Raw genomic sequence first — 14,618 nt, 5'->3', positions numbered from 1 at the left:
ACTGTATAGACACTGTAATTAACTAATGATAATTCATTTTGAGATTGAGTGTGGTTTTACGGCACCAAAGAGCAATTATTCAAAATATTTTTTGATCGCTATTCCATAAGGTGTATTTTAAGCATACTAATACAGCCAGATAAACAGAGTATTTGCACACCAAGTATAGAAATTCTAGTTCATTAGAATAAATCAGAAACGAAGTCGGTTTCCTCGTTAGAAAGTGAACACCTATAACAAATCGATGTGGAAGGAACCAAAGTGATCCTAATAAAATACTTCCCTACAAACAACGGAAGCGCTTACTTATTTCAGACGGAACTAGTTTTTCTTGTGGTGGCGGTGGTGTGGAGACGGCTGCAAAACCGAAGTGTTTCACCTTCTTCTGCCAAATTGGGGATAATTAGTTACGGAACTGCTGCATTTCCCTCGAGACCTTCTATTAATTAAAATTAACCTTTCACCCGACAATTCAAGCGGCTTTCTCTATCGACGCGACGGGTCGTATACGTGCAGAATGGACCCGAAGAGAGACCGATTCGATCCTTTGTTGAGCAAGCAGACAGAGTAGTGAACTGCGTGTACACGTAGGCACAAAGGGTTAGACAAGGCCGCTTGGTATTATGACCTCGCAGCTCCCAGTACTACTACTGTACCCAACGCTCCCAGCTCCGGTACCTTTGTCCACGTTCACCTCACCGGAGCTTGCCTCGTGGTACTCCTTAGCTTCCTTTCGAACATTCTTCAGTGGATACGTCTCAAGTTTTTAAACTTAAATAATAAAACTTCTAAAGAAACCAACCAAAAAACTTTTTGAAACAGGACTGTCTAGTGTATGACATCTGAAATTCTCTGTGATGAAATCCACTAAAATATACAAAATATTAATGTACACTCTACATCTATTAAATATTGTTCTCATTTTTATTAAATATATTTGGAAATATCCAGTTCTAAAGTCTGAATAAATTGCTACTAGACAAATTATATTAAATCACTCCTGATCATAAAAATCTTTCTAAGTAATCGAGAAAGAATGAGAGGAATAATTCATATATTCCAAAACAATAATTTTCATGAAATTTTAATTAGATGTAGGCTACAGCGGTAAAACTTTCAATACTAACTCCCAAAATGAATTTTGTCTAACGCCTGCCTGAAATGCCCATGATAATTTCTCTCCAATCCTTTTTAAAGACTGACAAGCACAACCGCAATAAAAACTTTTCTTTGCAATTCAAGTAACAAAATATTTAGTTCAGCGAAGGTTATTAAATAGGAAGGCCAGTAACCGAATGCATTTTCAGAGACCTAAGCATTGTTATCAGTTCATTCTTTCTAACTTGTACTGTATGTAATTGTTCTGCTTTGATAAGGTCTCCGCGGAAGTCACTGCTTCATGGCAATGGTCAAAACAAGGTCAATAACGATGTTTAACAAACTTGCACCTTTACCACGAACACTATTTACACGAAATACTCAATACCTTAAAGGATGTAAACGGCACAAGCTGAGTAATATAAATTCCCAACATGTAACCAGCTCGCCCGTAAGGATATTGAATCATCATTTTACCACACTATATAAAACGAACTACCGTCATAAAAGGAGCTCCATTGCAGTATTACTTCAAAGATCTATTCATGGAAAATGGATGTATCCAATCATCGTTACTAGGAAGTCACTTAGGTTTTACGACTTCAATGTGAAGAGCACTTCCATTAGTGATAAAGCTTCAAGTACTCTACTTCGGCGTAAAACAACAGCAACAGTGACCACCGTCACTTCAGACTGTAGAGAAAATCCGCAGTGAATGTTCAGCCTGATTTGTCGTGTCCTAGAACGTCAACATCCAATCTCCGCAAATGTAAATATGGTAGAGAGAAACGGCATTTATCGCGGCCGACGCCAACTTCAAGACTGAGAGTAAATTTAGCCAAGGCTATCTCAGAGTGACGAGTAGACGCGGCTGTAGATGTCTCCAGTAGATAATGTGACAGACAGATTTCTTACCAGTGACAATCTTCCAGGAGTTCACCCCTAATCACAAATCTCGGCTCTAAACGTCTTGCAACTTAAGAACATTTTCCAGAAATATAAATATGACCAAGACCTTAGAGACAAATTACAAGCACCTTCTTGAGGTCTTTTAAAAATCTCCCTATGCTCACCCTGCAGCATCTTTCATTTAGTTTAATATGGCAAACCGGTATGGATGTTGATGGTTATATTTCATAACTGTTATGAACCGCGGAATATAACAAGTTTATTGGAGGCCACATTTAGGGGTTTGGTTTGTTTATTTAAATGGAATTAGAAATCTCTATCACACATCGTTGTGTTGGTAGAAGTATACAGGTCATATTTGGTGAAGTAATGAATTGGTACAGATAATACTTTTGAACGTATTCAAAATGTGAGCACATACACTGAATATTAAGTATTGCTATAAAATTGGTGTTCCTGTGGAGAGTGACCAGATGCAAATTTCTAAAAGGAGGGCATTAATGCGAAAAGGACGACAGTTTTAAACGTTCTTATGAACTTTGTGAAAAACATTATTAAAAGAGCACATGAAAAATTAGTACTGTATTTGGAAATATTATAATACAAATAAAAAACTCAAAATGGATTTATTTTTACACGAAAACCGAAATATGATTAAATATTATTACAGTGTTAAATATTAATAAACTATTATTTTGTATGTGGCATAAGATTAAATTAATTAATGTTAGAACTTTTCTCTTTAAAAATTATAACTGATTTGAACCCAACATTGTAGAAAGATATTAAAAACTATTACTATACTATTAGACATAAATATATAAGAAATTATCACTATAACAGAATTATATATAGATAACGTATTATAACAAAATTAACCTATTGTACGCCAGTGCAGCTGAGCGGATAGAAACAACAGTGAGTCAGTGACACTATAGACAACACTGTACATACAACTGAATCTAACAGCAGTTCACATGTCATGGCATTACATGTGCGCTGCAATAAACTTTCCATTGCTTATCCTTGGGACCTCGGAAATCGGAAACTTTTTTTAATATGATTCTACTGTCTTTGAACATTTAAGCTTTCACCAAAAAGCCGAACATCATACATAATTTTCGAACGCCGGGAGGACAGGAGGGCAAACATTAAAAATGAGGGCACGTCATCATAAACCCTGACGTCTGGTCATTCTGTTCTTGAGTCCGTACAGAAAGTGCTGAAAATTTACCAGTGAGTTAGAAACTGGATTTCAACATCTGACCAATACAACAAAGTCCGGCAACCCAGGTTCTGTTTTCGGAATTTCCTGCTATTCATTGGTTTTTGCTCTTTTTATAGGTTATAGGTACTCTTAAAATCTTAAAAAGTTACAAATGGAAAATTAATAATGGATTTGAAAAAATGTGAACAAGCCAATTGGATTTGAAACACATTGCTAGAGGGATCGTTAGGGATGAATTCAAAAACTTATTTAGTTTCCACACACTAGAGCGGAGTTTGGAAGAGAGGAAGAGGTAACACTAAAACTGCCCCTACTAAGAACTTTTTAAAGCACTGACATAAATTGAATGATAAACGTTATACAATCTATTATGACCACTGAATAATTGGTTACCTAAACAAAACTTTTTAATTTATTCTTTTCATCATGCTGTAAGGCATGAAATAAGTTTGAAACCTAAATTACCCAAAAAAAGCAAACAAAACAAAACTACAGTCAATCTACAATCAAATTAAGTTTTCGTTATCAATATTTTGCTAGAAACAGGTTAATAAAACAGATTAATGTTATATGTTTTAGACAGGTTTTTGACGATGGATGATTTTACTCAAATAACACTATTAAACTTAAATAAATCACAACTCACATCTTTCTTTTGTAAATAATTCAGATTTCCAACGCTTTTGTGATACTGATCTACTGAAGTATATTCATCTAAATGTCAAAACATAATTGTGAAGAGTGTTAGTCTTAAGTTTATCACAACACAAGCCTAATTTTCACATCCCTTATATAATCCCACAATGTTAGGTACTGCGTAATTTTATTACATCAGTATATCTACATCTACATTATTATCTAGTAAAAACAGTTGGTTAGTTGTTAGGAACTATTTTGATGCATCGTAAATCCTGTAAATAAAACCGAGCTATCTTATCAAACAGCTAGCAATAATAACTCGGCTCTGATATCTTTATCTATGACACGACTGAGATCATACAGTAAATTATTTTACAGTGGAAAGTTTACTGTATAAAAACTCCTTTTGAAGCAATAAAATCACTTGAAGAAAAGCTTAGATTGTGCATACCTCACATTTAAGTGGGTAATCTAGCACAGTAAATAACTCTTCACGTTACTGCATACTACGAGTATATGTGTTGTTTATTTACGCATACTACATGCAAGCAATAAAATCACTTGAAGAAAAGCTTAGATTGTGCATACCTCACATTTAAGTGGGTAATCTAGCACAGTAAATAACTCTTCACGTTACTGCATACTACGAGTATATGTGTTGTTTATTTACGCATACTAATGCAAGCAATTAGTTTAACAGGAGTTCAATGTTTGGGAGGAGTGGGTAGATAATTTCATGTATAAGACAGGGGGACATTGATCACTTATTTTTATAATACTATGTAGTAATGACCTCAATAATAATAACCAATTTTAATTATATTTATAACATTACGTTGTGTATCCAATATTAATAAATAAAAACCGTTTTAGATTTAAAGGTGTTTTTCTATAATTTAATAACATATTGATATAAAATAAATAAAATTATATATATATATATATATATACGAGTATATAAACATTTGTAAAATTTAATTCTTAGTTTTCCAATTTAGTTATTTATATAATGGTTTGCTCGATACATTCGCCCATTGTATAGATCTCAACAACAAAAGTTGTCCGAGAGAATAGGGGGAGGGGGTTGTTTTCCGAGCTCAGCTCCGTTTTCAAATTATAGTCTCCAACCAATCGCGTATTTACGGCCCTTGAACTAAATGTAGCCTACTGTTGGTAAAAAAAAAAATTCTGGGAGGACACGAGAAAATCCATGTGGGTTTTATCAATCGTTCAAATAGCCTTGTTCATTGATTTTCTGATTCTATTTCATTCTAAAAATGGAATAATCATATGGCTCCATGGTTTTAGATGACCATTACCAATACCGATTCCCGAGGAAATCTAAGTTCAAATAAAACTCCATGACGCTTCTAACAACAACGTGACGCGTCGGACGCATGACTCACACAACCAAAGGCCTTTAAACTAACACTAGATGAAGAGTAGTGGAAGTGAGATTTGTCAGAGCGTGAGTCACCACACAATCCAAGGTCCACTGCCTCGTCTGCTGTTCGTCCGCGGAATGAGGGCTACGCATGGTCGAACACGGGCTGTCTTCGCGCTCACCACAACGGAACAGCTGGGAGTGGCCGCTGCATAATTGGTTTGACAGAGGTGACGAGAGAATCGTCTATGTAAACTTCGTCTTGGCGGACGCGAAGTCCATTACTCAGGCAGTCTCAAACAAAAATTACTATTATAATGCTTAGAGATCAATTTGAGCAAGAAAGTTGAAATCAGTTATGCACGTTTGTCTTTACCACATGAAGAATTGGACTAATGTTGTGTTCAGCAATATCACACCTGATAGGATGTTTTTTCCATTAGAAGCCAATGAAAACTGTTGATAAGAGAGAAACATTAATAAGATCGACATACACGTTAACAATCCACGAAATACCTCGTGGATAAATTACCTATTTAAATGTATTATTCTATTCATAAACGATTAACTTTATGGAGATTCGTCAAGGCTATAAAAACGCTAAATTAATGTATCAAACAAAATTCATTAAAACCTTTCCAAAGATTGCTAGAACAATAACCTCTCCTCCAAGTTATGAATAACTTCCATGACACACGTACAAAAGACCACAATTAATAAAAGCTAACATATGTCATGAAAACAAGATATATGTAACTTAAATACCAGAAATAATAATAAATGAAATAGTTTTAATACTAATCTTCACAAGAATATTGTTTAGGCGTATCTTTAAAACTTGAAGGCCACTTTCCAGTATTGAAGGAATTCTATAAAAAAGTTTTGAAAAACCCATTCAAGTGATGGTAACCAGTATCTATACAGTATCGGGGTTTTTTTTTTGAATTCGAATAGCACGAATTCTAAAAACCTTCTTACAGAAGGAGTTTTGTAAAAAAGTTTGGAAAACCCATTCAAGCGATGGTAACCAGTATCTATACAGTACCGAGGGATTTTAGAATTCGAAGTTTAATTCGGGAATTATATAAAACATTTGAGTTGAATATAAAACTATAAGGAATGTTGTTGATGTTTCACATAAGAAGTTGTTATTTTTAAATCCCATTTCAGGAACAAGAAGACATTTTCTTCAGATGTTTTAAAATCTGATTCTCTGGAAGATTACGAGCAAAGATAAAGATGCGGTCCGAATAACGCAGACATTGTACAATATTGCCCCAGCAAGAACAAGATGATCAAACCACCAGTCACCAGGGAACTTATTGATGTCAGTGAGCATCTAATTGGGATCGATGAAACCCCTGGAGAGCGACGATCTCCTGGGGCGATCGCTTGCGGTGTCATCCAGCGGGTGGCTTGGCGTCCGTCAGTCGCGTCGTCGGGTTATCAGATGGAAGGAGACTAGTTCGAAGCCATACCAACACACAGATGGTGGCCAAGCCTACGCTAAATATAGCCGTCCTGGCTGTCATTGCCATTGCCATTGTCTGTGAGCGTGAGTTATCTCAATGGAGAAACAGATGCGATCTTCGATCGTCGTTCTTCATTGTGCTGTCCTCATCTTCAAATGGAGTACCTACGTCAGTTTTGACATACAGCGACGATTTTAGCTCGACATTGTCTTACACAGCCATTTGCAGCCAGCCATTAGAGCTATAGTTGTAATCCACTCAACAAGTATACCAACCTTTAAAGATCTTCAAAAGCTTTATCACTTTCCTTAATTTTCAAGAGTGACACCAATAAAGTTTACTTATGCAAAATAAACGTTAGAAACTGAAATGAAACTTGCTGAAATTTGAGATCTATCGAAATCTATTGAACAAATTATAAATTGTTTACCTGAAATTGTTGAATCAGTCCAAATGAACGAATAGTGTTTAGGATTATATTCAATTTTTTCTAACGCATCTGCTGCTTTCTACCACAAAACTCGCTGCATATTACCATTACTGGCAAGTGAAAGAGGTGGCAACGTCCCAAGAAGAAACTAGGCCAAGTGCAACTGTATAAAAGGACCGGTTGATCATCACTTGAACAAGATCCTTCATACTGAGTAGTTTCTTTCAAGGCCGCTAGAATTTCGATATCCACAAAGATCTACAAGAAAAAATCCCGGGACTTTTCATTTGGAGAACCAAAAACTTACTCTTAGACTAATTAGAAGTTGATTTTAAGTTATTTTGGCGAAGAGAAGTATTTGGAGTAACAACTGACTCGAATTAAAATTTATTAGCTGCCTTTTGGCTCATTGAACACGGTACTAAAGACGATTTCCTTAGTAGCTCATTAAAGATCCGGGTACTAAACCATCTGAACCATGGTGTCTGAGTCTCTGGTGTCAACTTTTATGTATACATCACTATTCATGTCTGACCAGAATCAAGTGATTAATGAGGGTTGTATGAGGTGACATTGACTGACAGCAGGATGGTACCGGATTGACCTAGATGACCTTGAGGAACCATGTGGTGCGACTCGGTGGCGGCACCATTTGCATCTTCACCACCTCTTCGGCAGTTCAGTCGGCAAGAATCCGTGATAAGGTCTGGCGTGGTCAATTAAATACCAGATTAGGGGGAGTTGGGAGTAAAGTGACACGAAAACCTGTTCCAAATAGGGAGCCGAACTAATGTGGATGCTAAGCGAATGTGGCCTTCAACAGATGGCTGTTTGGTGTCGAGGAATGCGCTGGAATTACTCAAGAGCCTGTTCAGGCGCCTATCACATTCCCGACGTCGACTGATTGACGCCGCTCCTCGCTCGGGTGATTGGCTCGAAATGGTCACATTCTATTGAGATTATCGAACTTGTGTCAGCTTACAAGCTAAATTACTATCTGTGCAATATGCATTTACTAACTTTAGAAATACGAGTTGAGTTTTATGAAATCACACTAATACAAGTGTAAAGTGAGATAAATAATTTATTGTTATAACTGTATACAATAACAGTAACATCTAGATTCCCAAAAATAAAAATCCGTCAATGGTTCTCTTGAGTGAAGATCATTGATCTTCAAGCATGTGTATTCTTCTATAGGTCATTGCTACTATTTGTGCAGATAACTAATCAGTATTTACATATTGTGTCTGAAGTACTTTGAAAAGACAGGATATTTACATAATAAGATACCTTACGTGTTTTACGTAATGTATAAAGAACATCTAATGATACATCTCAATGTCGAAGTAAATACTGGTACGTTTGAGAGAATTAGATGCCAATTAATTGCATACCGTTCATAATGCATACTTAAGATACAAGCCAATGCATTTTATACATTATGAATACAACAAGAATGAAATTGGCTCTAAATAGATCACTAAAATATTGGATGTCGGACCGCGAATGAGACCTTAGCTACAGTATTTTTTTGTTGTTGTAAAGTTCAGAATGTTTTATTTGGACGCGTGCACTCTGGAAGGTCTTTAACAGCCCAGCTTACCTGGGCATTGTGGACCACCACTGACAGCTCAGTTACGGTGTAGTCGAGATCGCAATTTTGTTATCAATATTTTTTTGTTTATATAAAATAGAACCCATCCATCGAATTGTGGACTAAACGTAACATTACGTTTAATACCGTTTTCAAGGAGACTAACCTGTTATAAGGAGAGGTCGTTCTCTTTTTAAGCCCGTCCTCATGGGCCACTGCCCTGTGCGAGGATCTTATCAAGCAGAATAAGAGGAAGAGTCGATTCAGTACAAGGTCGACGGTACTGATAAAAAGTGGTATGGCCACAGACAGCATTTGAACTTGCACTATCTGTAGTACAAATACAAAGTCCGACGTTCTGACCGCTCGGCGACACTCTCCAGAGGTTTTCTTATTATATTGCATGAAAATCACAAGTGGATGGAATTTCCTATCTAATAATATTCGGTCCTGATGATGACAGTTTTAATTACACCTTTGACAACTAGCGATTAAAATTAAGTCACTTGTAATCCCTGATAAAATACCCCTTCAACACAAATCGTCTCCGGTATAAACTAGTTAATTCCTCTAATTTCTTCCAAAACCTGACATAACGTATGGAGTGGGAAATAAAAAAGCAGTTTAGAAAAATGAAGAACGTTAGACCTCTGACCTTGAAGCGACCAGAGCGGAACTGCAGACCCTGTGAACTTCTATATCGGAACGTGCCATGACGTCACCACTTGCCATGTGTGACCATAATCATCTGGGACTGAGTTGGGTAGTAGTCCTCGTGTGTTAATGACTACGTGAATCATATATTCTTCGTCTTTGGAACTAAAGCCACTCTTTTAAACTATCTCGTGACAACTCATAATTCTTGGAACATCACAATTGCCTTTCTAATTACTTTATAATGTGGAGAATAATGTGACGAATGACGATCGGCGTTGATTCATTAACTTTTCCAGCCTGGTCCAAGATTCATCAGGGTTGTAGTGGTGATTTAGGTGGTTTGGTTTTTGCCTTCTGTAAATTCTCCAGGGAGGTACCGTACTATTGATTTAGCTATGACGTTCTTGTCGTCATCCCTCCAAATCCATTAGTGATATATGATCAGTGATCAGATGTCAAAACAACTTAGGCAACAGGGGGAGATTATGTAAGCATTCCATAAGGCAAGCGTATTGTGTGGATCGCTTTGTTGTAAATTTTACTTAGCTTAGTATTAAGGAGGGAAAAACGCGATATAATTAACAATAAAAATGATATTACAGTTAATACAATTTGCCGTCCTTTTTCTTTCGCTACTTTGTTATGTTAAACGTGATTTCCTCTCATAAAAGGTGAACTATCAGAGAAAGGTATAAGACACGGCTGTACAGGTGGCCATCTTGATTTTCTTCCCATAAGAACAATATTATCCAGATCTAACTGGGTTATGCTCTCTGTTGTCGTATAATAGTGGAAGACTTATCATTTAAAATATACAGGGTGTCCCACGAGTAACCCGACAAACTTTTCAGATGGTTTCCTCTCATCAAAATAATGAAAAGTTCATATTAACATATGTCCGGAAACGCGTCGTTAGCGAGCTACGGCTAGCGATATTTTTGAACACCATTTATAAGGTATGAAAATTGGAATAAAAGATTAACAAAGATCAGCAATTAAAATGTTTTGTTTTTACGAAGTAAGTTAATTTAATAAACAGATATTGCATTTTCTGTCTTATTTTTCGTATGTGTTGATTTAATTAAACATTTTTTTATTGTCCAATTAATGAAGTTAATATGCTTCAAATCAAAAATGCATGTTTTTCGAGACCGAGTTTTGCATATTTTGTCCTATCTCAGAAATGGGTGGTCTAACAGGTCTGGGATGTATTTTAGTCAATTTTTCATTTAATTTTTTATAAAATCCAGTACATTTAACAACTATCATTACACCATAAAAACATCAGTTTCGTTTTATTTTCTTTCTTTCCTAGAAAATCGGGCGAAATTTTTCGCTAGCCGTAGCACGTTGACAAAGCGTTTGCGGACCTATGTTTATATGAACTTTTTTCTTTATTTTGGTGAGAGGAGACCACCTTAGAAGTTTGTCGGGGTACTCATGGAACACCCTGACAAATATGATTAATGTGGCTATGATTAATACCCACCCACCCATCAGTTTGGTCTTTCGATGTTTTTATTAGCTGTTAAAAAATCTTTCTTAGATCATCGACTAAATATTAGAAAGGTATACACATTAAAACAACTCAATAGCGTTAGGTACTAAAGTAATGACCATAACTTTAAATTGAGACATCTCCATTAATTCTACTAGCAAAAATAAAGTGTAGCAGACTTAAAACTGTTCTTGTAGGGGCATACCTAAACTATCTGAAGCAATCTAAGTGGTGCAAGGAAGACATTCACTATCTCCTCGACACTTCTCTCTAGCCAACTTCTTTATCAGTGCGCTAGTCTCGATTACCCGAAACGCATTTAACCGAATTTTCGGGTTAACAGACACAGTTCAAAGACAAAATATAATTTTTTGTTTCACCTAAATGAATAAATAACCGTTGTGACAAAATTGAGTATTAACCAAAGGTCTAGTTTCAATGCAAGTACGCTTGCAAAGGTCTAGTGGATTTACAAGCGTACTGCATGTGTTTTCACAGCAAGAAGGACGAAATTGTTTATTATTCCTTATTATTTGAATTCTGGTTAACCGAATGACCTCGGTGACATCAGATTCTGTGAAACGAGACTAGAGTATGGCCATTTTGTATTTGGATCCGCATGGATCGGAAGGTCGAAGGTGAGGCCTTGTCCTCGCCAGTTGTGCTGACATCTGCCCACTTCCCCTGGCTGTGGTTTGTTACTGATAAGCAGCTGTGGTAACGGTAATACCACACCAGACAATGGTCATGGTTTCTTAAAGAACTGCGTCGTGTCTGATCTCGTCCAACATTGAACTCTGACTCAGAAAGTATTTGGCATCTCTTAAGAATTCAAAAACACACAAACCAGAACGACTCACATGGTTCGGTGTAGCAACACCTTGCAGTATTTAACTAATTAATTGACAACTTAAGAAAAAAACACGAACAAGAAATCTTACATTTGCTAACAATCTTCGCAAGATAAATTATCTTAGAATATCCAATTTTGTATGGAACAAAATGAAACGATGCACAAAAAAATATATATAATAACACAAATGAACCTTTCAAAATCAAACCCTGTGTAGACGATTAACATCCGGATCATAGAGGAGTGGTGCTATTATAGGTAACATATATTAAGCATGGTCCTTTATGGACGTGTATTATTAAGCGGTGTATAACTTTACAGTAGCAACGAAAAAATCAGATAGCTACGAATGATCGAGAATTTAACTTGCTACAGAAGCCTATTTACCTGTATGTGTCAAGGATCATTACTGATAGCAGCATGATAAATGTGAATAGTAACCCTATTCTGTGCTCTATGATAAGTCACAGCAAGGGACCCAATGTCATTTGAATTAAGTGATCTTTTTCCACTACATTCCTTCATTCCTCCACCACTCTATTTTGGATTTTCTCATCTTGGGGAGTTACGTATATGATATAACATACTTATCACTGATACCGGACGCTCGTTATGAATTATGTTATGATAGCAATGTTCAAAATTGGACAAGATAAAAATGTACTGTTTTCAAATCACATTCTATACGCAACATCATTTTCTGTACAATATAATTCAACTAATGTTCGTATTTTTTCTTCCTTCGGGTAAGAATCCCTTCCATTACCCCACCCCCCTAAAATCATTCAGAATTCTATAAACAAAAGTTTATACCCGGCCCTGAGTCAAAAAGTTACAAGTTTACAAACATCCGTAAAATTAATTACATACAATTCATTATCAACTTTTTTCTTTTGAGGCCGTGAACTGTGTATTTATAAACCAACGTTTATACGGTAAGTGATAGATAAAAGACATGCAGCCCAACACAATAACACAATGTTGGTTTTAAATTGGGTCGTGTACAGATAACCTTTCAACGGTCAAATAAGTAAATAATAAGACAATTATATAATTTACTGGTCCTAAAATGTTGTATTTCATGAATTTTTCATCATACAATTAGCAAAATCTCTTCCAAACGATATTAACTTCCTTAGTTGTTCTTCGGTCACAACCATTTATATTGGAATTCGGAATTCATCTCTGGAATTAATGTCCACTGTTACAAAGGAAACTGTATAGCCTAACAAAGTATGGTCAGGTCTAGAACCTTCCCTGCTCATGATTATCCAAATAAAACATTAACGGGGTTTGTGAATGTTCGAGAATATACTACATATATATATATATATATATATATATATATATATATATATATATATATATATATATATATATATATATACAAGCGTACTATATATACAAGAGTATTATATATATATATATATATATATATATATATATATATATATATATATATATAAAATACTCGACGTTATGAGTATTACTGATTTTGTATCAATTTTCACTATAAATTAAGCACTAATATGCTCGTACAATCGTGTACTGATACCATTTTAGCAAAGATTGTTTACAAGAGACACAACATTAGAACGAAATATTCACGATTTTGCCGTAAGAAAATATTCCTCAATGAAAGGATATTACAGACTTAATTAAAACTCAGTATAAAAGAAATGAAATCTCTAGCACGTAGTAAAACACTATACACTCTGCAATCTTGGCAGATTCTTTCATTATTATGTTGAGGGGAAAATATAACTAGACCTCCAAGATACTTCAATAAAAGATTATGACTATTCTAACCTATAATATCGTGGATTTCCACTGCTTATAATAGACTCTGAATTTACTAGTAATTAGGCGCTCTACAATAGATCGACACTAACCTAGTAATATCGTTTGTTACGCATTATTTCTAAACAAAGCATTCATCTGTGGAGTTGAGCACAAATAATCGTGAGGAATTATGATTCTCCTGTTAAAACATGTTTATATCACAATTAGAATGGATAACTTACAACGTTGAAGGTGGCAATATCCAAGATAGGCACTCGCGACACGACTCTGTTACGACAACCACGTCCACCCTAAGCGCCTGAAGAGCACGCACTGACAGACAGACCAGACCAGCAGATCTAGGTGTCCCCTCCACAACACACCGTCACAGCTGGAGCATTGTTGTCCTCTCTCTCCTCCCCCCACCCACGAACAACACCATTGTTGCCTGACACCCATATCCTTTTCACAGATGACAAGAATAAATCTAATTGTCTCCTATGAATTATGCCAGACACCGAACTATGGTCCGCCATAACTTAACAAGTGCTGGATACTGTAGTTGTGTACCACCCACATTGTTTTTGGGAGTATTAACTTGTTAGTGTTGTACCCTAAAATTAATTTCAAATTTCCTAACTACATATTCATTATTGGTGGAGTATGGATGGACCTTTTTGTTTTGAATAAGGTGACCTTATATCTCAATTTATTTGGGTTAGCAAAATTAAGTAGTAATTTGATGTTTGTACAATACATTATATTTTGCACCATAGATTTTTTTTACTGATTAGCCTGACAAGAAAAATGTTAGTGTCAACTAAAAAGTGTTGCCATAAAAATGATATTTTTCACAGTGGTAATGCCTAACAAAAGTAGTAGTTATCTACACAAAATACTGACTTCAATACAAAATATAGGTGATAAAAACATTTTTTTACTGTTTATCTCAAACAATTTTATAATATTATTTAAGTTATTATATATTATAATCGTGCAATATGTTCAGAGTTATGTTTTATTTGATAATCAGGCAATAATGTATGTTTTTTTTTTAATTTAACACTACCA

General features: G+C 35.5%; 1 protein-coding gene across 1 annotated transcript in view; it reads right to left on the bottom strand.

Moving 5' to 3' along the window:
* Positions 1 to 13,933, bottom strand: part of LOC124362320 (SH2 domain-containing protein 4B-like) — a 107,484-nt gene extending 93,551 nt beyond the window's left edge. The window contains exon 1 of the mRNA XM_046816729.1: positions 13,790 to 13,933. The gene's annotated coding sequence lies outside the window, so the exon portion shown is untranslated. The remainder of the gene's footprint in view (positions 1 to 13,789) is intronic.
* Between the last annotated feature and the right edge of the window lie 685 nt (positions 13,934 to 14,618).

This window comes from Homalodisca vitripennis, chromosome 5 (assembly GCF_021130785.1).
Source record: "Homalodisca vitripennis isolate AUS2020 chromosome 5, UT_GWSS_2.1, whole genome shotgun sequence".
NCBI classification, from domain to species: Eukaryota; Metazoa; Arthropoda; class Insecta; order Hemiptera; family Cicadellidae; genus Homalodisca; species Homalodisca vitripennis.
Note: the sequence above shows the minus strand (reverse complement) of the source record. Positions and strands in the feature narration are given on the sequence as shown.